This window comes from Podarcis erhardii, assembly GCF_964252035.2.
Source record: "Podarcis erhardii genome assembly, chromosome: 10".
NCBI classification, from domain to species: Eukaryota; Metazoa; Chordata; class Lepidosauria; order Squamata; family Lacertidae; genus Podarcis; species Podarcis erhardii.
In genome coordinates this window covers 37611098-37633546 of record NC_138500.1, presented here as the reverse complement: position 1 = coordinate 37633546, position 22449 = coordinate 37611098, and the positions used below count along the sequence as shown (strand labels likewise).

General features: G+C 40.7%; 2 long non-coding RNA genes across 2 annotated transcripts in view; both read right to left on the bottom strand.

The window, feature by feature from the left end:
- Positions 1 to 22449, bottom strand: part of LOC309351003 — a 124904-nt gene that overhangs the window by 2055 nt on the left and 100400 nt on the right. The gene's annotated exons all lie outside the window — the stretch shown is intronic.
- LOC309351010 lies at positions 22 to 22449 on the bottom strand. Its single transcript, XR_014160638.1, has 3 exons — positions 22347 to 22449; positions 10467 to 10571; positions 22 to 45 (listed from the first exon to the last, which is right to left on the bottom strand). It is a non-coding gene; the product is annotated as an uncharacterized lncRNA (long non-coding RNA).

The following is a 22449-nucleotide window of genomic DNA, read 5'->3' as shown; positions in this document are numbered from 1 at the left end:
TTCCCCCCCCCCAAAAAAAAATGAAGTTCTGTATCAAATTCCTTTCTGAATACAGAAGGAAAACAGAGTCAGTTAATGAGAGTTGAACATTCTTAGACAGAATTTCTTATTTCAATGATTTTCATAAGTGGCAAAATACTGAAGGAAATGGACTGTCTCAATAAGACTTTTAGGACTGAGTAAATATTCTTTCACAATATATATAACAGCCCCATCCAGTTTTTCTAAGCTGGTGGACAAAGATGTCAGCAAGGTCATCATAATCCAAGTCTTGCCACACCCTGTTACAGGCAACTCTTCCATGTGTGAGTCTATTCAGGTTGTCCACTGCTGTACATAAGAATACTGAAGATAGTTATTTTCATTATCATTTCACAAACTGTCTGAGAGCATAGAATTGGCATAGCCAAAACTTGTTAGCCATGTTCCCATCAACAGAACATGAAAACAGCAAATTGAATGTGCTATACAGTACTTTAAAAACAGACACAGCTTGATACAATGATGACCTAACATCACATGCTTATTCATCATTTTTAAAGTATAACTACTTATTACTGCTATAGTTTATGAAACGCTGTGCAGTCCTACACACATGTATTGGAAGTAAGTCTCACCTAGTTCAATGGGGCTTACTCTTATGTAAGTGTACAGAGAATCCTAGCCTTACCTTACAGCACAACCCAATGCATGTCTACTTAGAAGTAAGTACCCCTGAATTCCATGGGACATACTCCCCAGATCAGTGGGTATAGGATTGCAGCCTATATTTTAATTTTTAATGTTGGCCTTCTGAAAAACACACACTGAAGGCCTATCCAGATCCATTTAAACCAGTAGAAGTCATAACCTTGAGTTCAAAATGATGTGAGCTGCATCCTTTGAGCAGGGTAGCATCCTTTTTGACATGCATGGCTTCCAGGACAAGTATTTCTAACTGCCAATTTAGCTGGCTTCTGTTCATGAAATGAGAAGGATGCTGTCGGGTCCATTGCCTCAGGTAGCAAGACATCTCAGGCTGGACCTGACTGACTCTAGGGAGCATTTAAAATAAGAGCTCATCCACACTTTTGCTTGACCCATATTTTGATCACATTGTGTTCTGATTAATTCCCCTGGGTCTGAGAGCTTTTCTTGTTGTTCTGCAGCTGTGCCTTGCGGAAATCTGATTTTACCCGCTGAATTGAAGCTCCGTTAAGCAAATCTCTCTTCAGATTTTCCATGCATCTGATAAGACCTGACTCAGCGAGTAAGATCGGATTTTCTCAAGGCACAGCCATGGAGCAACAGGAAAAGCTCTTAGACCTGATGGAATTAATTGGTACACAATACAATGAAAATACGGATCAAGCAAAAGTGTGGATGAGCACTAAATCAAGAAAGGTTTTATACAGGGAGCATCCATAGTCCAGCAATGCAGAAAGGAGATAAAAATTCATTCTAACTTCTCTGTAAACATGGGTAAGTTTCACATCCGCACTTCCAGTTTAGAAAAGGGCTGTTGTTTCAGGTTTTTGTTCTTTGCAGATTACTGAGAACTCATACACAAAAGCCCAGGATTTTCCAAAGAAATTCAACTCAATTCCAAATCTACCCTACAATCAGTTTCACTTCTCCATCACTTCTACCTTCAGCAGTAGCAATGGGGAAAGTCAAAGGGGAGTGGTTGGTCAAGTAACAACTAACTGGAAATTCCAGGAACACAGATCTATGGCAACTGCAGTTTGCTTGGGCTTCTGGGCCTTTACCTCTGGTACATTTGCACTGGGAATTTCTTGTTAGTAAGACTTCCGGGCCTAATGAAGGCCAGAAGAGCAGACTTCTCTTTGTGCCCTTCCCACTGCTGGACAATCCCTCTCCATTTCCCCACCATCACCACTTTAGCCTTCTTCTTTCAAGATGACACTGTTGCAGGGAGGACTCTTCCTTTGGGACAGATCACATGGGAAACTTGGAGCAGAGCACCCCTTGCAAATTTCGACTAGCCATTGTGTGGATTTATTTTGAATGCCAGACACTGCCAGGTCTTGGTGTTAATTACTGAAGGCAGAGGAAATCAGAAAAGGAATTGAGAGCGGGTCAGAGCTGATGGCCTAAGTTATGGCCAATTAATGGACACTTAAATCTGGCCGTTACATGGAGAAAACGTTTCTCAGGTTTCTTGGCAGACAATAGATGTGTGGTGATTCCCTGCTATGCCTTTTGTTTTTTTGTTTTTTTTTAATAATATTTATTAAAATTTTCCAATTAATTACAAATTAATAAAACATCCAATTTCAAATCTTTTTCCAATTACATCCTTTCAGGACTTCCCCTTCCCTCCCCCCCTTGTATTCCAAATCTCTCAAATGATCTCAACAAGTTCTTCTCCTCAATTCAAACTTGTTATCCTTAACCCAATTTTTTTTTTTAAAAAAAAAACAACAACATTATTTTCCATTCCCCTAAAATCGGCTTATTCCCACCACGAGTTCCCCACTTTAGAATACCATATAAATGTATATAGCCTAAATAAAACATAGTTTACGCCTTTAAGGATTCCACATTTCCCACCCCCCCTTTTCCCGGTTGCGTTCCCAATGTTCCTCAATGTCCGATATTTCCACGTCTCTCTAAATCATAGTCCTTTGCCAGTCCTCTTTAATTTCGAGTGTCCATTCATGGAAGGATTCTGTCTCAAAGAGAGGCCCATTTTTTCCATCCAGATTTTTATATCCAGGAGTGAAAAACTCCAAATTATAATCCTTAAGCTTGTCAAATCTGGATGTCCCAAATGTCCCCACTTTTGACTTGGTCCAATTCTTGTTATTTTGTTGTTCTTATTGATCAGACTCCTCTTTCTATTTCTTTCTGTCCCTGTTTTCCTGCACAAATGTCCTAATTCCAAAAGTTAGTTCCTTTACAGAGGCTTGTTATTCAGAAACAAAACATTACGTCAAGTTCCTTTCATTCCACAACAGATGATTCCATTGTCTTCTTCGATGTAGTGGCCTCTGTAGTCATAATAATGTTCCATTTCTGCAGTTTCCCAGGAGATAAACAGTTCAGTTCCAATTTCCAGCTAAAACTTGTAATATCCCTCGGCTCCTCTAGGTGGATTGCAAAAACTGAGTTCTCTTCCAGATCGCATCCATTAGCCCTAGTAACTTTGTAATCCTTATTTGAAACAATTTGTATCCAATTTATAACAAATATAACCAGCAAAGTCCTTGTAACATAGTCTCTATCTTATTTTCCGCTTTGACAGCTCTTTGACAGCTGTCAAAACTTGCCTTTCTCCTCTCCAAACTCCGTCATCGATCGCTCCCGGGGTTCCAGGGGGGGTTGTTTTTAAGTCCGAATTCTACTTTCCTCCTCCAGCTCAATCTCATATTCTTCACTCGTGAGGTTAAAAACTTGCCAAAATGATGTTACTCCGATCTTAGTTATCAGATCCTTTGCTTTGATCCTTCTACAATGGAGGGGGTGGCTGACTTCCTTTTTTGCGCCTCCCCCGCTCGCTCCGAAATTTTTAAAATTTTTATCCCTCTTTTTAGTCCAAGTTCCAATTACTTACAGGTTGTTCTTTTAGGTCCGAATTTTCAAAGGAAGAAGCCAGCGCTCTCCGCCGAATGGCATGCGGCTTCGCACGGCAGGGATAGCAGAGGACTCAAAACACCACGCTTCTCCCCGGCACCCGATCCGTAGCCTTTAAAAAGGCTCCTTCACGAGTCGGGAGGGCGCTGACGGTGTCAGCCGAGTCTCCATGTCCACGGCCCCCGTGGCCGTGGTTTTTAAGGGTCCCCGCATCGCCGGTGCGGTAGGACCCAGCCCCTGCCGTGCAGGCTCCCTCCGGAGCTCGGAGGGAGTCCGCCATTCGGCGATGGCGCCGACCCGGAAGTCCCTGCTATGCCTTTTGATGTTTTCTGGAATGTGGTTATGTCAGCCTGCTCTTGAGGCCATTTTTAAGTTAGAGACAGTGGGTGATAGCCAACATTAGTCACATTCCGAGTAGACCTATTGAAATGAATAGATCTCTTAAGAAATGCCTTCACTGAGCTGCAATTTCGAATGCTACTGCAATTCTGGGTGGTCACTGCAACAAGGTCGCTTATGACGGCAGGTTCTGTGTTTGTGGCCAATTTCAGGTGGAAGATATTATTCACTATCTGTTAATCTGTCCTTTACATAGTAATACAAGAGAGATTTCTGAAATGTCTGTTGACATATGGAAGCAGGAACACCTTGGAAGAAACAGTACTATTTCTTTTGAGTGACACTAACAGCTTTGTGACACATGAAGTGTATCTTTTTTGCACTGGCTGCAAAAAAAAACAACAACAAAAAAGTGTTAGATAATATTGCTGCAAATTGTTTTGGGAACTCTGAGGTTTAATCTGAAGCTGAGTTCGCTGATGGTACCAAAGGCAGATAGAGGAGAGTGTGAGCTGTTCAGTTTCACCAGGCGTGAAAATTCTGGGGCACTGCATCAGCCGCCACAGCTATGAAGTCTAACAGAAGGTGAGAGGCAGGGGTGTCGGATTTTGGCAATGCACAGGATGCTACTGAAATTTGAGACGCTAAGGTACACTAAGATACTGATGGTACTTCTATTTTTTCTTCTTTAATATTATTGACATTTGTTATGTTATTACTGTGTTTGTGTTTAGGTGTTTTATAGCATAATTGTCTAGCACAATAAATGTACTGAATTGTGTATGACTATCACTGGATATGCCCCAGGATATCAGGTTTGGTTCACACACACCCTTCCCCAAATCATGCCATGCATCTAATAGCAGAGGAAAAGAACAGAACCACCATATATGGGGGGAAACTGGCAGCCCTGGTTCAAGGAATGCTGTGTTAACAGTTGATCCTCAGTTCTGGAACTACTGCAGCTGCTTCAATCTTATTGCCCCCAGATTCATAGCAACCCATTATGAATGAAGAAGCTACCAAGAAGGCCAGCCAACAGATCTTGGCTGGAGTTGTGGGATGGTGTCTCAGTTAGTTTGCAATCCTGCCAACATTGACCTTTCTGATGCTGATCTAATGAATGATGATCATATCCCTGCAAGCTTCAGATAGCAGAGAATACCACTTAAGTCTGCATTGTATAAGGGCACATTAGCTGCAAGTTGAACAAGTCAAGGGTAGTTCTCTGCATTCATATTGGTTTGCCCTTGGCAGCATCTGTAGCACACACTTAAAGAAGAAGAAGAGTTTGGATTTGATATCCTGCTTTATCACTACCCGAAGGAGTATCAAAGTGGCTAACATTCTCCTTTCCCTTCCTCCCCTACCTCTGTGAGGTGAGTGAGGCTGAGAGACTTCAGAGAAGTGTGACTGGCCCAAGGTCACCCAGCAGCTGCATGTGGAGGAGCGGAGACGCGAACCCAGTTCACCAGATTATGAGTCTACTGCTCTTAACAACTACACCACACTGGCTCTCAAAGCACATGACTCCCCCTACCCAATGAATCCTGGGTACTATAGTTTCCTCCCTCAAGCTACAGCTTTCACTATCCAAGGATCCTTTGGGTGAAGTCATACTTTAAATGTATGGTGCGTACACAGATTCAGATGACTGCTAATCATATCTGTATTATTATTTGCCTGCCCTTCACTTTTAAGGTCCCAGCGCAGGGTTGCAACAATTAAAACACTATATTAAAACCAGTTTAAAACAACTTACAATAAAAGAAATAAGGTGGGTCTCTCAGTTCCCTAAGTAAGGATTGTACACATTATTCCCCCCCCCCCATTTTGTGTTTGGGTTATGCTGAAGAATACTGACATCCAAAAGTGCCCTGTGAGCTTTGTGACTTAGTAGAGACTTGAAAAACAAATGTTGCTGATCCAAGTCCAACATTCTCTATACACTACGCCATACTGGCATTTAGGAATCTGCTTTCACTAACTATTCCTTAGATTCTTCGAGGTTTCATAAGCATGGTTCCCTTCTGCCCCAGCTACAGCAGGAATAATGGCATTTTAGAACATACAGCTCAAAGCACTATTTTATTCAAGCATTTCAAAATACAAACATAATCCTACAATGGCCAGGCAGCTCATTCATCACAAATTATTTTCTCCTGTATATTTATAACAATCCAAAGTTCTCATAACAGCAGAGGAGTGGGGAGGCAGTTGAAAAGAGAGGTTTTAAAAGGCCTTAGTCTGCAAGCCCTCTTTTTCTGACTTTCCTTCCGTTATTCTAACTTGTTGAAAAGAAGTTAAAGCAAAACAGTACAAATGTCAGCCATCTGTAGGTTCATTTTTCCAGGGAGATTGAAAGGAGGCCCGTTTGTGTTACTAATAAAAGGCAACTGTATACTCCAGCAAAGCAAATATTACTGTTACCCGTAATAAGGTTTCCAACAGTCCAGCTTTAAAAAAAAACATAGTTCTATAAATAAGTAGCCTTGCCCCAATCTGTGTATTTTCCATTTCTAGACTGTAAGTTTACTTTTGCTGATCAAAACTGATCCAAATCTCGCGGCCAGGTGCATGTTTATCAGGTTGGCAGTTCAGATCTTTCTCAAGGATTACATTCACAGCTTGAAAACGTGGGTTCTCAGCCAGGTACAGCCATTCCATTTTAAACTACATGTATACAGCTTGCTTATATATCCCAATGATTGATATCACCTGGTATATCTTTATTTCCCAATATTTAGAGGAGTTTGTATGACCACCACCAGCGTCATTGAAAGGGGGGGACAATCCCTGCTGCCGCATGTGCCGCCACAGATTAATCTTGGATATGCCCTAGAACAAGCTTTTGATCCTTCCTCTACAATTTTCCGCCTTCTCCTGAAATCTCTCCCCTTCTCTCACTAAAATCTGAAATGGCACCACTGAGAAACGGATGTAATAACAAGAGAGTAACACCATGGAATGAGATGGAGAGATAAATGGGAGGTACAGGCATTTGTTGTTAGTATTATTTAGCTGTTGAAAAAAACATGTAAAATGCAGAACTTGAGCATTACATTTTCTTTCTAAAATGCACAGAGTTTAATTTTCAGTCTAATGCTGCTAGTTTTTGTTGCTTTCGAGAGTGGATATTTCTGATGTTCCCAGCTATTAGAAAATTAACGTACTTGGATAGGAGATTGAAATACTTAATGAGAATCACACCACTGGTGACCATTTCTTTCGACAATATAGCCCCATAAAGTGATAATGCAATTAGCTGTTTATTTCTGGCATGCATGGGCAGTGCAAAAGCATGGGAAACAGTTGAGAAGAGGAAAGCACAGAAAAGAAACACATTCTAACCATTTAGAATACATCGGAATGTTCCGAACAAAAGAAAGAAAATTTAGAACCTTGCTGAAGTATGGCCCCTACATATGGGTCAGAAAGGGAAGTATAACACAATACGTCTGGAATCAGCATCAGCACAAGGATACAAACTCCCTATCTGCCAGGGCTAGGATCACCAGAATCCTACATGCTGCTGTTACAACACAGTAAGTCAGGAGTGCCCTTGAGATGTTAGTGGACTACAATTCCCATCATCCCTGGCCTTGTGAAGTAGAGTTGATGGGAATTGTAGGTCAGCAGCGTCTGGAAGGCACTACATTGGCTATCCCTGCAATATAGGAGGCGGCCAGTAATTATGTAGACTTATGCCTCAGTCCTAAACCAATTCACTTGTATATCAGTACAAGTAATTCCCAGTAATTCATGGCCTTTACTTCCTCGTAGGTATGTTCAGGCTCAGGATATGGGTATGTTTATTCTGCCTGTCAAAAACACTGGACTTTCCTGATCATAAAATATACAGTGTGCTATTAGAAAGCGGGAGGTATAAACAAAGAAAAAGAAATCTACTCATCGGTTCATATTAAGGGGGATGGAGTGTGAAAATGAGGAAATGTCGCCTATTACAATAAACCAGCATGAATCCTGTATCATGCACATTTGATTCAATGCTGACAACATCCCACTTGAAAAAAGAGTGAGAATTAACAGTGTAGCCAATAATTGGTTACAAAGGACAGCTATTGTTTCTTAATCCCTTTTTCCATTACTCGATTACACATTACGAGTATGTGCTCCTCCACCTCCCATTGGATGCACAGATGCTAAAACCACAGGAGATCGTCTTAATCCTCAGGTGCTTTCAGAACAATGAATTCAGTTAGTCTTATTCCAGATAAACCATTGACAGCCACAATATGCCAACATGAAAATAACAGAGAAGCATGGTAACCTGCCTGCCATTTAAACAAACACTGATAAATGTTTTAGCTTATTCATATATTTATATGACTCTCTCTCTCTCTCTCTCTCTCTCTCTCTCTCTCTCTCTCACACACACACACACACACACACACACACACACACACACATTCTTTCATGAAATTTAAGCTCCTATTGGATTTTATCCCTTGGATTAATAAAAGTTGGTGTTCTGGAACTACTCCAGTTATTAATATAATGGGCAACTTATCGAAGGGCCAAACTAGACGTCATGATAATAATGCATCAGATTGTTGTTCTTTAAATAGCAGCTGGGTGTAGCGAACAATCAGAATCGGGGCCTTGGTGTGTTCTAAGGGGAATGTTAATCCTCCCACATCCCAATGAAAATCTCCCCTAAAACTGTTATTATCCCCATTTGGAAAGTGTTCTTTGACTCCTGTGGAAACATTCCTCTGGGGGGAAATCTCAAGGGGGATTTTCATTGGGATCATGTTATGTTTGTGCGAGGAGGGGGGAGTTTCAAGCCTCCTGCACACCATGGTTCAAATCCTGGTCAGCCTCATCTGCCCCTCAGCAGCTGCTATTTAAAGAACAAAAGCTGAACATGTTAAATGCTTGTGCACATTTAATGTTACATCTAGTTTATCCCCAAGAGGAATAACTCGTATACCTGTTAATCAGCTATATGTTACACAAAAGTATTGCAAGAACTTAACATTTATACATAGGACAAAACTCCCAGTTTCAGTTATTTTTCACTCCCCCACTTTGAAGTCTGAAGTCTGCTCAAAATAGTGTTACTAGCCACCCCAATTTCTGCTGAGCGGTGAACAAGAATCCAGGTGTCCTGGCTCTCAGCCAGGGTCTTTGTCTCTTTGGGGAAAAATAAAGCATGGTGGAGTGTTTGAAAGATGGTTTATTAATGCATATGTACACCCTGAGTGTAGATGAAGGGAGTGCAGAGTTTACAGCATTCCCATCTCAGGTGCAGCTTGTCCTTCCCTGCCCCCCAGAATTGGATTCCGAGCCATCCTGCATGCCATCTTTGTTCCTGCTTCTCACCTCCACGATAGCTCATAGAACTCTGCCCCATTCCTTCCCAGCAAACCTTTAGATTTCAAAAAGGACAAATTTTCCTGTGACACCATGCCCCCTGTTCACCTTGGCAACCTGCCCATTCTCCTATCACTGTCCACTCCTCAGAGAGGACAGTTCTTTTGCATTGCCAGCGCCCTTAATGGATCCGTGCTTGGTTCCCTATCGCCCCGCAATGTCTCTGCACTAAGCTAGCCCAGCCAGGCTGGTTTGCATAAGCTAAGCCAGGAACTTCTCATATGGTACAGTTCTGCAGATTGTATTTTCCCTTCATATCCTAAATATTATGTAAATGCTACCCTTTATTAGTTTCTAGTATTCATTAACAGACTCTGGTACCCCAGCAGAGTACCAGAGTACCAGAGTACCAGTTTACTATTCCTATAACAATAGGAACCAACTATTTCAAAAGACCATTCAAAATAGAAGACCCAGGACAGAGGCTGCCACTCGAGCTGATTCACACATGGAAGCTAACAGGCGAACCTTATTCATAGCTAATCAAAAATAAGCCCCACATAATTCAACAAGACTATAGAATCACAGCACAAAAACACAGGCAGAATGGTTTCTGATTAGATCCACTGGTTTTGAAAAAGCTGTCTGAGCTTTTTGTTTAGAGCAAATGTGCAAAGGAATATGTTCTTACTTGTTTAGATTCCATTGTTAGAACCACACAGTGTACTCCTAGAACAGGAGGTTATTTGGCCATTTAATTTTTTTCAAAGTGCACATGGTCCTACCCAGAATATATAGATAATTCTTGGATTCCTCAGCTGTTAAGGTTGGAATGGCAAAAAGAAAATGCAGCCATGTTTGTGTCAGGCATTTCCTTTGTAAAAGAAATACTGCATGTCCAATGAACTTTAGCATCCTCAGGAATTTCATTGTACAAAGAAAAAGCTGTCAGACCTCAGATACAGCTTCATATTACTGTGATAATAACACCACTGTGTTTGAACACCCGCAACACACTCTTCCAGTCAGTTAGAGAGAGAAGCAAAACCAACCGTTCATGCAGCAGGCTTGATTAACAACTGAAATTTTCTACCATACAAAAGTAATCAAAATTCATCTTCTGGGATGATTCTATACAAAATACGCTTTTATTTTGCAGTTTGAGCTCACAAGGAGTAGAAGGGAGATGGAGATATAGATGTAGTTAATCTTACTTGTTTTGTGTGGTGTTGATCAAACGATTGCCACCTTGAGTGAGTTTGCGCATTTCTTACTCTGCTGGCATCTGGCCAAGAGGTTATGTAGTCCAGACAGCCAGTCTGAAATGTAGATTTAAACTACTTAATATCCATTGTTGTATCACTTCTCTTTGATTAAGCTGCCCTACCCTCTCAGACAAGTATGGGCAATTCTGAAGTTCTAGTAAGCAACTTAAGACCCGGTTTATTTTTGCAGCAGACAATATAAGAAAGCAAAATTACTACAGGAAAATCGAAGGAGGCATGCTTTACTACATACACATTTTAATAACAAGCATTTAAAACTCTGCCCCCCATGCCATGCCGCAAGGATCACACTCAGTGAAGTCATAGGCATTTCTCAAAGCTTTCACAGTGCAAATAATAGCCACAATGTCTGTGGTGTGGGGGAGATCCGATCCTATTACTGTGATGTTCAGTGAACAAGGAGCATAGAGATCACAGATAATAAGGTTAACATGTAAAATTTTGGACTAAAAGGCAAAACCACCTGAACACCAATCCATCTGTGACTGGCTCCCTCACAGGACTACCTTGTATCATCTCCAGAAAGGTATGCTCAGAGCAAATTATTAAACCAGGTCAGGTCAATCTAGGATTAATTTTTACTAGGACTGTATATTTGCACTTGAGTCACTAATGCACATCAATTATCCTATGCACATTTACTCAGAAATAATACCTGCTAAATTCAATGATATTTACTCCCAACTAAGTATGCTTAGGATTGTAGCCTTACATGCTCAACTACAGCTTGGCTTCCTGTTAATCCACCTTGCGCAAGCAGGCAGAGGTGGTGGTGTCTGGAGGTGGGATTGCCAGAGCCATAAATTTGCTTTTCAAGCAGTTTAGGGCTTCAAAAACAATTCTTGGAGTGAAGCAAATTGATTCCTTTGGATTTTAACCAAAGCTGCATGTGCAGTGCTTATGTGTGCTCTTACTATGAAGAAAGCTGTGTGGCAGCAGCAAGCTGGAGTGTGCATTTGCTATATTATTGAAATGTGATACCTTCCCAAGCTCCACCCTGACACTGTCACACATTGGCTGCATTTAAATGTCACAACAAGCCTTGGTTTCTTTTATTGTGATGAGAACACCCTAGAGCAAGTCTCATGTTTATGTACACTCCCTCCCACTTTCTGCACATGTGGGGAGGAAACGTGAAGCTTCCATTTGTGGTTTGGGACAAACCACAGTTTCCCATCTTGTCTGAATGTAGAAAACCATGGTTTGTACTACCCAAAGTTAATAAATCATAGTTTGATCCCCCTTTGGTATCCTGTTCTTTTCTTGCAAGTTATAGTTAAACTAACTTTAACGGCTTTGTTTTTTGTTTTTGTTTTTGCAGTACAAAGTTTCCACACATTTTCCTGCCGTGAAAGAAATCACTATATGCACACAGTTCTTCTGACATTTCTCAAGTATTTTGTATTGTTTACAGTTTAGAACATGTTTCCGGAAGTCTCTGTCTCTCTCATACACATATACTTTTACGTCAATATTTTGAATGGAGCTTTGTTTCAGAGGAGTAGAGCTAGGGTGTGGAAAGCCTGTTTTTGACATAAGAGAACCAGAACCATGATGATGTTAGCAGAACAGACTAATTAATTTTTGTTAATTAAACCTTCCAGTCTACATGACCTCATTTCAAGAAGCTTAAGCTGCTACTCAGGTCAGAACTTGTTTTGTGCAGCCAAGTATCCACCTTCCCTCTTACAGATTATGCTGAAGGGAGCCATCCTGTCAACTTGCATGAGGACATGGATTTATCCTTGACTAGAGACTCTCCAGCAGCGCCTAATTTCAGAGATGAATCCAAATTCTTGAACAATTTACACAGAGAGAAGTTGGAAGGGACAAAACAACCCTTTCTTAGTTTCTTCTTCATGAATCGGTGCTGCTGTGAAATAAAAAGATCACCTTCAGGGATGAGATAAATATTAGGGGGTAGCATAAGATACATTCCACTTTGCTGCAATGGGGGGTGGGTTTCAGGATCATGACAGAATGACAGATAATTTTTTAAAAAGAAAGAGAATCCAAGCTAGCAGCAGCAGCAGAATGAATAGTCAACATCACAGTGCTGTGTGCTGTGGAATTTATTGCTTCTAGGCTTCCATTTGCCCTTTGTCAGCAGCCCCACAGTGTGTGAAAATATAAATACAACAATGAGAAGTCACTTATGTGGGCTTGCTGTGATAATTTGACCTTTCTCCTCCACAGTCCATACTAGATAGTATATACATAAATTCCATCACTGCATTGTTCATTTTCCCTCTTGCGAGTATTATAATAGGAGCAACAACAAAAACAAAACTACACGTGTGTGGGGTAGGTGGGCGAATCTCATAATTATTTTCTAGAGGACTGTATTCTTTATGTGCAGATAGCCAGTCCTAGGAACAGCAGGGGAAACAGAAGTACACATTGAATCAGTTCCACTTCTAACCTGCCATGTTCTTAGTGTACATGGTAGGTCACAATTCAGAAGTAACACATGCATGATATCACATCAAACAGAAATAAAGATATACATTAAAGTCTCACACCAGTTAAACCAGCAGTGGGAAACCTCAGGCTTGGGGGTCAAATGCAGCCACCCAAGCCTCTCTAGCTAGCCCTTGGAACTCCCCCCAGGCCATAATAGTAACAATAATTTTATTATTTATACCACGCCATCTGGCTGGGTTTCCCCAGACACTCTCTGCATGGCTTACTCCTCCCCAAGCCATGACCCTCTTTGACACTGTTCAAGTGTTTTTGTCTGGCTGGAAGAAGGAGAAGATGCATCTTTCAACTGAGATAATACATTGATCCAACAAGTGGCACACCCCCTGTACCTTCCTTATGAAGAGTGGGGCAGGCCCAGCTTTCGCACAGCAAGCGGCTGCAGTCCCAGGACTAAGCAAGCAAGCAGGCACTCTTTGGAGTGGGTTGGATCATCAAGGTTTGCTTGTGCCAACACGGGCTTCTCCATATCCACAGTGCCAGCTTAGCCTCCAATTAACTCTCAAGTCACCTCCCTGCACTGACAGGAGGCCAGCTACATCTCAGAGGAGAGGTGCAAAGAGCCTGTCTTTGTGAGTGGCTAATATAGGTGCGTCCCCCCCATACGTCCACTGTTAAGTCCATGCACACACCCATGACTCATAATATTTCACTCTATCTAGCTCATTAAAATACCCATACACATTATACTGTGGCAGCAACTCCCTTCTGAAGGTTCCTTGGGCTAAAGGTGAAGGCACCATAAGTGAAACCTACCACCCTCTGATGGCAAACAGAGTCTCTCTACCTTCAGAGATCTTCCTCTGGAAACAGTTCCCTTATGAAGGCTCATTATGAAAGGTGCCCTGTAGCCCCCAAAGGTTGGTGGGCCCTGCATTAAGCCCTGTGCGCTGAGGTATCCAATCAAAAACCTTGGAGAACCAAGCCAGAATGGGGAGTTGATGTACTGAATGCACTTTTATATCAGCAGCAGGCTGAGGACCACTATGCCCCCAAAGGTTGTGTCTCTTCTGTGAAGAAGAGTAGAAGTAATTATGACAGTCCAAATGGCCCTATCATGGATCAAGTCATCCACACTTTTCTCAAGGCAGGTAATTACAAAAGAAAATGCCAAAGGATTGCGCCTAATGCATTTGTCAAGTAGCTGCTCCTTTAGGCTTTAGTGCATAAATGCAGGTGTCATCCTCAATATATTGCTTGATGTTTGAGGGAGATAGATTGCTAAGCATGTCCTTATCTACAAATACCAGGAGATGAAAAAGGCATTTGGCTTGACCTTTCTTGTAGAAGAGAGGTAACTGAAAGAAACAGAGAGCAATTGTTCATAGGCTTCATTTTATCACCTGCAGGGTGGGATATTTTCTAACCCCCTCAAAGGAATCTTAGATTTTGTTCTACCTTCCACCTATACCCAACAACTTAAAATGACTTCTGAAAGACGGGTAGTGGGCCCATAAACATTGGAAAGGCTATGGTTGCCAGAGCTGGCCAGCCCACCCATTAGATGCATTGAAGCAGCTGCCTCAGGCAGTGGAAGCACAGAAGCAGACGCCCCGCCTGCCTCAGTTTCTGATGCACAGCATTGTCACTTGTCTTCCTTGCTCCTAGGGCTGAGAAGACAAGCAGCCAGACCACGCAGAATGCCGCCCACTCTCACCAAGGAGGCATTCTGGCACACAGCATTGCTGCTCATCTTCCCCACCCCTGGGAAGAAGAAGATGAACGGCAAGACCTTGAGGAAGACCCCCCCCCCTCACTGAGTTTGGCAAGAGGGTGGCATTCTGGCGGTGGCAGAAATAGCAAGGTGGGTGGGATGTGGAAGTGGGTGTCTCTTGAAGATCTTTTTTATGCCAACAGACCTATGCAGTTTTTTGAAATAGCCAGTTATTTTGGTGATTATTTTATATACCATTCCATATTTAATTTTATCTGTTTCATGCCACATTAATATTTTACATGAGGTGGTGCTCAGAACAGGTGGACGTGTCAATTTCTCTCCGTTTCTTTTTTCTATCAGTTTGTGAACTTTTATTTTAAAAAAGAAAAATTCTCATGAATATTCAGCAGCGTTTTAATGTTAATTTCTTCCAATACACTATACACATTTTTGTATGCATTTTTACCTAATAGACACATTTTTGCAAAGCACTCCCCCAATATAATGCATTTTGTCTTCCATATTTACGAATACATGCATTGAATCCACACTTTAATTTCTGTGAATTTTGCGAAGTGCAAATTTCACATGACTCTGTTTCAGTTTGCATCTTGCTTTGGAAAGTGTGAATTAGTGAAGTTTGCCTTTAAATGCAAACTGAAGTTCTCCCCCATCCCTAACTTGTGCTCTAGGAACACTTTTGTAAATAACTAAAATCCTTCCCACATCTATTCTCCCTCTTGCCATGGCGCTTGCCTGAAGCAGGTCACCCCATCATGCTTCATGGCAGGACCAGCTTTTAAAACAAAACACAACTGAGCAAGCTATGGATAATTTCTCTATTCCTGATTACTCGCATCCTGAATCTTGCAGAAAGACAGATTGCAGATTAAAGAGATTGCCAGAAATGATTCAGCTTTAGCGGAGTCCTTTACGAAAAACAGAAGGAAACAAAACAAACTTTAAGTGAAATAACTTGCACAGTTTTCCTAGATTTGTGTGAAAGTTTGCTGAAAGAGATCACTAGGCACCTCCCGAGATAAGTCAAGCTCACAGTTTGAGGAACTGTGCTTCTAGGAGGTTCAAGCTGAGGGAATAAACTAGGAAGGTTTGTCTGAAGTGCAGAGACTGTTCACTTTGTGACTGAAATAGTAAAAATGGTCTTAGAAAGAGTTTGAAGATAACACAACCTTTTTCATATTTCTTACCCTATATAAATTGCTGGTGTGTGTGTGGTTGTAGAGGGAAAAGAAGTAACTAAAAAGACTACTTCTGCTTTCAAGCTGACCACATTGTGGTCCTACTTTTTGTTTCTCATAACATTGGTCAGAGAATCAACTTGTGACTCAGCTACATTAGTAAAAAAACAACAGCAGCGTTTTGAACGCATTATAAAGATGCAACACCAGATGGCGCTAGAGAGCAAAATCATTATTTGCTATTTTCCCTAGTGTTTTTTGTTCTTTTATTATAATGATTTAATTTCTGACTTATTTATAGTGGGTATTTTTTCCTGTGTGTAGATCCACCCCTGGTGTGTTTCACAAGTTTTGATTCTATCTGGCATACTAAGAGCCAAATCAGAAGCTGCGTGCCAAGGCCCTGTGACTCTACAGTTCCCTAGGGAAATGAATAACAACAGCATACTGGGTTTGGGCTTAAACGATCCGGCCTGCCATTCAGCAGATCACTTGCGTGGTCTGAGGTCTGTCTGCAACACCACCTACTGAGGAAGGTGAGCGGATTTGTTGTAAGTCCATGGCAGCACTTCCTAAAGAGCAGGAACTCTGAGACCAACTTCCCCTGTGTTTCCCAGATGGTGTTCCTGTAGCTCCTGCCAAAAATCCAATTTAATGTCTACTAACTGGTTGTAATTGAAAATAATCCAACAATTTAAAATGCCCCCCCCCCCATATACTAAAATAAATATTAAGAAGCAAAGACTGCTGCTGCCAAACTATTTCTTTCCAAGATATATGTTGCATTAATATGTTAGACTGACATCTTAGCGAGCTGGAGATCGTAAGGTCTGTTTTATGGTGCATTAAAACCTCATAATGACCATTTCAGAAAGGCAGCATAATACATTATTCAAAGTTAAACGCTGTCTTGAACGATAAGACCAGCATGCCATCAACCAATAATAAACTGGAGGATTGAAATATCCCTTTCCATTTATCTGTGAGGTCATTTACACAGTCAGAGCAGGACCATAAATGATGTATCTTTTCCTATCTAGAAGAGAAAGTGCATTGTTATTTTACAACATCAGTAAAATAATTTTAAAAAACGAAACTGCTGAGGGAAAGGCCATTATTATGCAGTTTAAACTTTCAGGCAAAGTACATTACCATGGATTTTATATAAACAGTAAATATATTTGTAGCACTTAGATTCCATATCAGTATATTTAACATACTGCAAGAAGCACTGCAGATGGACTATATAATTGTGGTGCTTTCATCAGCTGTGTGAGGTTTACCCATTGTACCCCATGAAGGATAGGAAAGTCACAAAACACTCCCATGAAACATCATACAGAAACAATTCAGATGTTTGGCAAGATGAACTATATAGTTTTGCTGCCATTTCCCTTAAACCAAACCTTACAAAAAAATTAAGGTACTAAGAATAATGCCTATATAACTGGAGCATTTATGTGAAGAGCAAATCAGATCATATAATAGACAACAGAAAGAAACACTGATCCTTGAACTATCACTCGTAAGCTAACAGGGGGAGAGGCTACATCACTGCTATGCATTACACGGAATATGTTGACCAAATCTGCAAAGGATTTCTGTAATAACAGGCCGCCTCTTAATTTCACTTGATCAACCAAGTTTTGATGTGAAACCAGACTTCAGCCCTGCAGCTTCTAAACCAAATCGACCAAACAAATTCCTACCTCATGTATACAGTTGGGAGAGATTACTGTGTGCATAGGTCAAAGGTGGGGAACTTGTGGCCCTCCAGATGTTGTAGAACTCCAACTCTCATCATCCCCGACTATTAGTTATGTTTGCTGGGACTGGTGGAAATTGGAAGCTTATGATCCAAATTCATTCCAGTTATGTCTAGACTTTTGTGTAGAGCCCCGTCACAGCTTCTGCTGCACTTACAGAGTTTGTGGTAAAGGGTAGTGGATACAGATACGATCCTGCTTCTCATTCTATTCCTTCAGTAAACTCAGCTTAAAAGGTGAAACCAGGTTTTATATAGACCTATTGCTGTATCCTTTCTAAAACAGTGTGATGTGACTAAAGATAAACAGATTTACATTGGCTCAACACACATCCCTGCCTAGGTCACCTGTGCTCAGTCTCCTCACTAATCATATGGCAAATGTCTCCACACATTCACCACCATCTTGACATATACACACAGCATTTGAGGTTCGTGTCCCTGAACTTTGAGAGAATCAGCGTGCATTTGGAGACTGACGGCTGTTCTTCCAGGTCTGGGAAGCCTACTAGAAAAATTGTTGCCCCTGAATATTCTGAAGTGCCTGCATATTGCTATGGACCACCCAAACCTTACACTATGGCACCACTACTGTTCTTTGCTGTTGTGTGATTATGTCAGCCTATATTTAAATACAGTGGTACCTCGGGTTACATATGCTTCAGGTTACAGACTCCACTAACCCAGAAATAGTACCTCGGGTTAACAACTTTGCTTCAGGATGAGAACAGAAATCGTGCTCTGGCGGCGTGGCAGCAGCAGGAGGCCCCACTAGCTAAAGTGGTGCTTCAGGTTAAGAACAGTTTCAGGTTAAGAACGGACCTCCGGAACGAATTAAGTACTTAACCAAAGGTACCACTGTATTTCTGACCTGCACTGTTGTATAAAATATCATAAGGTGGTATACAAACTAAAAACACGCGATCACAGTAAAAACAATATAAAATTTCCAACACATCATCAGTAAAAGCTGGTTGGCAAAGAATATTGGGTTTGAAAGGCCTGCCTGAATGAAAAAAAATTGAAGACACCTTAAAAACGAGAGGGGCTGGCTTCTGCTAAACCTCTGTTGGTGAGGAGATCCACAGGGCAGGGCTGCCACACTAATGGCTTCACCAGCCAAATATTTGGGGCATGTGGGACCACCAAAAGTGCTCCATCAGAAGACCTCATCTACTGAGGTGAAGCAGAAGGAATCAGGTACTTTGGGCCTAAAGTACTTTGGGCCCCCATTGTTTAGGGATTTGTGGGGCACCCACAAGACCAGGTGACCTGACTATGCAAGCAGGATTTCTGTTGTTGGGGTTTCCTTACAGACAACCACATGCAATGCACAAGTCAACATGCCATTGCTCTGCATGTAGTAATTTGTGAATGGGGCTATTGTTACTGTTCTACTATCAGCACAGATGTGTGTTCTGTTGTCACAGTTACACGCGTCTTTAGCATTGAGGAGTCCAAGGCCTAACTTGACATATCCCTCTTTGAAGCCTGAGGCCCAGGAAATCTCTTTTGAATAATCTTAAATTATATAAATAGTCAAAGTTACAAAGATGACATTTTATTGCTTGCATTCATTTTGATTACCCTGCCTCTGCTTTTGACAATATTTTTGGAAAATAAATGAGCAAAGAATAATAGCAGGACTCCAGGGTGTCGTTTTTAACTGATAACATTGAAAACAGTGTATTTCCTTGGGATTAACAACTGGCTAGAATCAGTTAATCACCCTAGTCCATTAACCCCATCTGGTAATTAATCCCTAGTTTTCAGTCATCAGCACTCTAAACATTTGCCACGCTTAACAAAAGCAGTGCTTCAGCTGGGATTTATTCTGGGTATATGGTTTCTTTATCCAAATTGGAATATATTAACATTGTCCTCAAATTCAGTGTATTTTACACATTTCATATCATCAAGAACATACTTGAAAGGGAGTAAGCCCCATTGAACGCAGCGATCCTCACATCTAAGTAAAAATGCCTAGCGCTTTGCTGGGAAAGATATTCTTAGCACTTCTGAATTTATGGCTCTCTTTGCCCATCATCCACTTATCTACCACAGTCATTTACACGACTGAAGTCAATAAAATGATGCGGTGGTTTCAGAACACACTTACTAGGGTGTTTGTGCTTTGTATATTCCGATAGACCTAATTATTTTCTACCTTTATTGTGTGGGAGACTGCCTCATTGTACATTCAAATCATTTCTTTCTATAACCTTCACCTTCATTGATTTTTTCCTCTGTATTCTGAATGTTGACTCTGAGATTAAAGCCATTTTTTCTTCAGCAGAACTCATTTAACAGTAGCTTTGCTATTATGAAGCAGAAATCATTTCGGATTGCACGTGGCGAGGGGGAAAGAGAGAGATTTCTACCCTAGCCAGTGGCAATCTGCCTTTTAAGTAAATAAACCTCTTTTAGAAGTAGTGCATCACAAATTGCTTTTATCACAAAGTTTAAAAGCATAATACAACGTATTGAAAAAGATATAAGGCAAGGCCTGGGATTCAAATAAAAAGATAATGTTACTAACAGTACATTTATGAGGGCTATCAAATATAACAAATTTGCAGAGTGAGATGCTCAGCAGCTTATTTTTTTTTCCGTCTTTCCCAGATGTTACTTTAATCAAGTTCATACTTGAAATAGATGGAGCCTTATTATTATGTGAAGTAATTTTCCCTACAGATACAGTAACATAACTCAGCATTTTGAATGTGGAGCAGGTGAGATTATAAATCACTGATTGAATTTGCCATAAGAATCTAATAAGACTGAGCTCATTTTCCTTAACAATTTATGGTTCTGATTTGATTATGCAGTTTATTTGCCTGGCTTTATTACTGCATTAAACTTTCCCCCTTTTTTTCATAGTGCCTCATTCTCTATGATCAAGGCAAATTTGAAATACTTTCTGTGTGCACTGCTACTCACTTGAAGACACTCTGATCAGTCAGCAATATAGGCCTTCAAAATCTACCCAACTCAATGGGTGATGTCAGCAAGTTGCAGTGGCCTTGGAAAAGAACTCATATGTACTTCAGATTCACGCCATTGTGTCTTCAAGACTACTAGCCATTGTAATTAATCTTTCAGTTTGGCTACAGAATGAACCCTAAAGATGCTACATTATTGTTTAATAGTGAATGTGGAAAATGTAAATGAATTGGGCCTATTCGTTGTTTATTATTATTATTATTATTATTATTATTATTATTATTATTATTAATTTATTTAGAAAAAAATTATAGATTGCTTAATCATAAACTCTCTAAGCAGTGTACATAACCAATAAACAATACAGTCTACCACCAGGTAAATGGCCATAGGACTGCGGTCTCAGTGAAGAAGGTTTTAATAAACAAAATAACTGTGCAAGACTCAGTCCCAGAGGGATGTCTCCACTGTGCTGGTGGCACATGTCGTGGGAATATATGAGACATTTTTGGAGGGAGTGGGGGGAATTTCATGAGATATCTTGGATTACTAGGCAGATCGTGGAGCTTGAACCCAGATTAATGGTGTTAATGCTATTCACTGATTAGCATAAACATGTTTTTTAAATAAAGATACTATAATGATAATTGCCTTGATGGCCATAGCTTGCTTAGAAGCTGCACTGTTGTAAGGACTCTAACATAGGCTCTTTGGAGAAGTGATAGACTTGTGCATGGGATTTAACTTTATTGAACTTGTCAAGAAATGTAACACACCCTGATGACTTCTGTACAACTCAGTATCCCTTTATGAATAATTGTCCCTCTGTTCCTAGAACTGGCCTTGCAGATGTTGTATTTTGCTTGGACATGCCAGAACAAAAAGCACAAAAACATTTGTGACTTTAAGTTGCACTCAGTAATCTCTTTTGTTGTTGCAATTTTTCAATGTTGTGCATTTGTAAAGCTTTAATAAACATATAGAAAACAAACAAACTGCAGGCCAATGACAATGTATGTCATGGTGTACATTGCTTTCCCCCTAATGTTCAAATTGTCTTTTTCCTGCCCAGCATGGCAATTTCATTGTATAGTTATGCCATAGGAAAAAAAGATTTATACGATCTTGCTTTTCAGCAAGCTGGTGCCCTGTTTGTAAAGGAAAGACTGCCAGCCAGTTTCATGTCTGTTTGGAAGCACCCTGATAACTATATCCATGTGAAAGTGGCAGGAATGGAAAGTACTGACGCTGTGGAAAAATATTTACTTAATGGGGGATGGCATGTATATGGAAGGCATATGAGTGAACCATAAAGTATGTTCAGAAAAAATAAAGTATTTGGATTAGAGATGTCTGGATAAGCAAGGTTTTTTCTGTTTATAATCTCATAGGGTGGGGATGGGGAAGTAGATGGCTGGATGTTTCAGTCCTGTAGAAATCTGAAACATATGTTGTTTTCCTGTGTTAGCAGAATAACACAAATTAGTGGAACCCGAGGAAGATAACAAGCAAGCCATGATCACTTCCCATTCAACAAAAGGCAAAGTTATTTTGACCATTGACTTCAGTCCTCTGAAATTTCCCCTGACATGCCAACATTGCTTCCTGCCACTTACTTTAGGGGTTTTGCTTCTGGACTTTATACAGTTTATTTTCTGAAACCATAGAGGGAGAGTACAGATTATTTTTTAGGGAACTGGAGAAAGGGAGAGATATACAGTACAGCCAATTCACACAGTAATTTTTTCAGGGTAAGAATATACCTCATAGAGCTCAGTTTCAGATGGGAAGCTGTTTGCCTGAATGCCTGAAATCATCAGATCCACATTGAAACCTCTGAAGTTGCCATGTCATTTCCTTCCATTG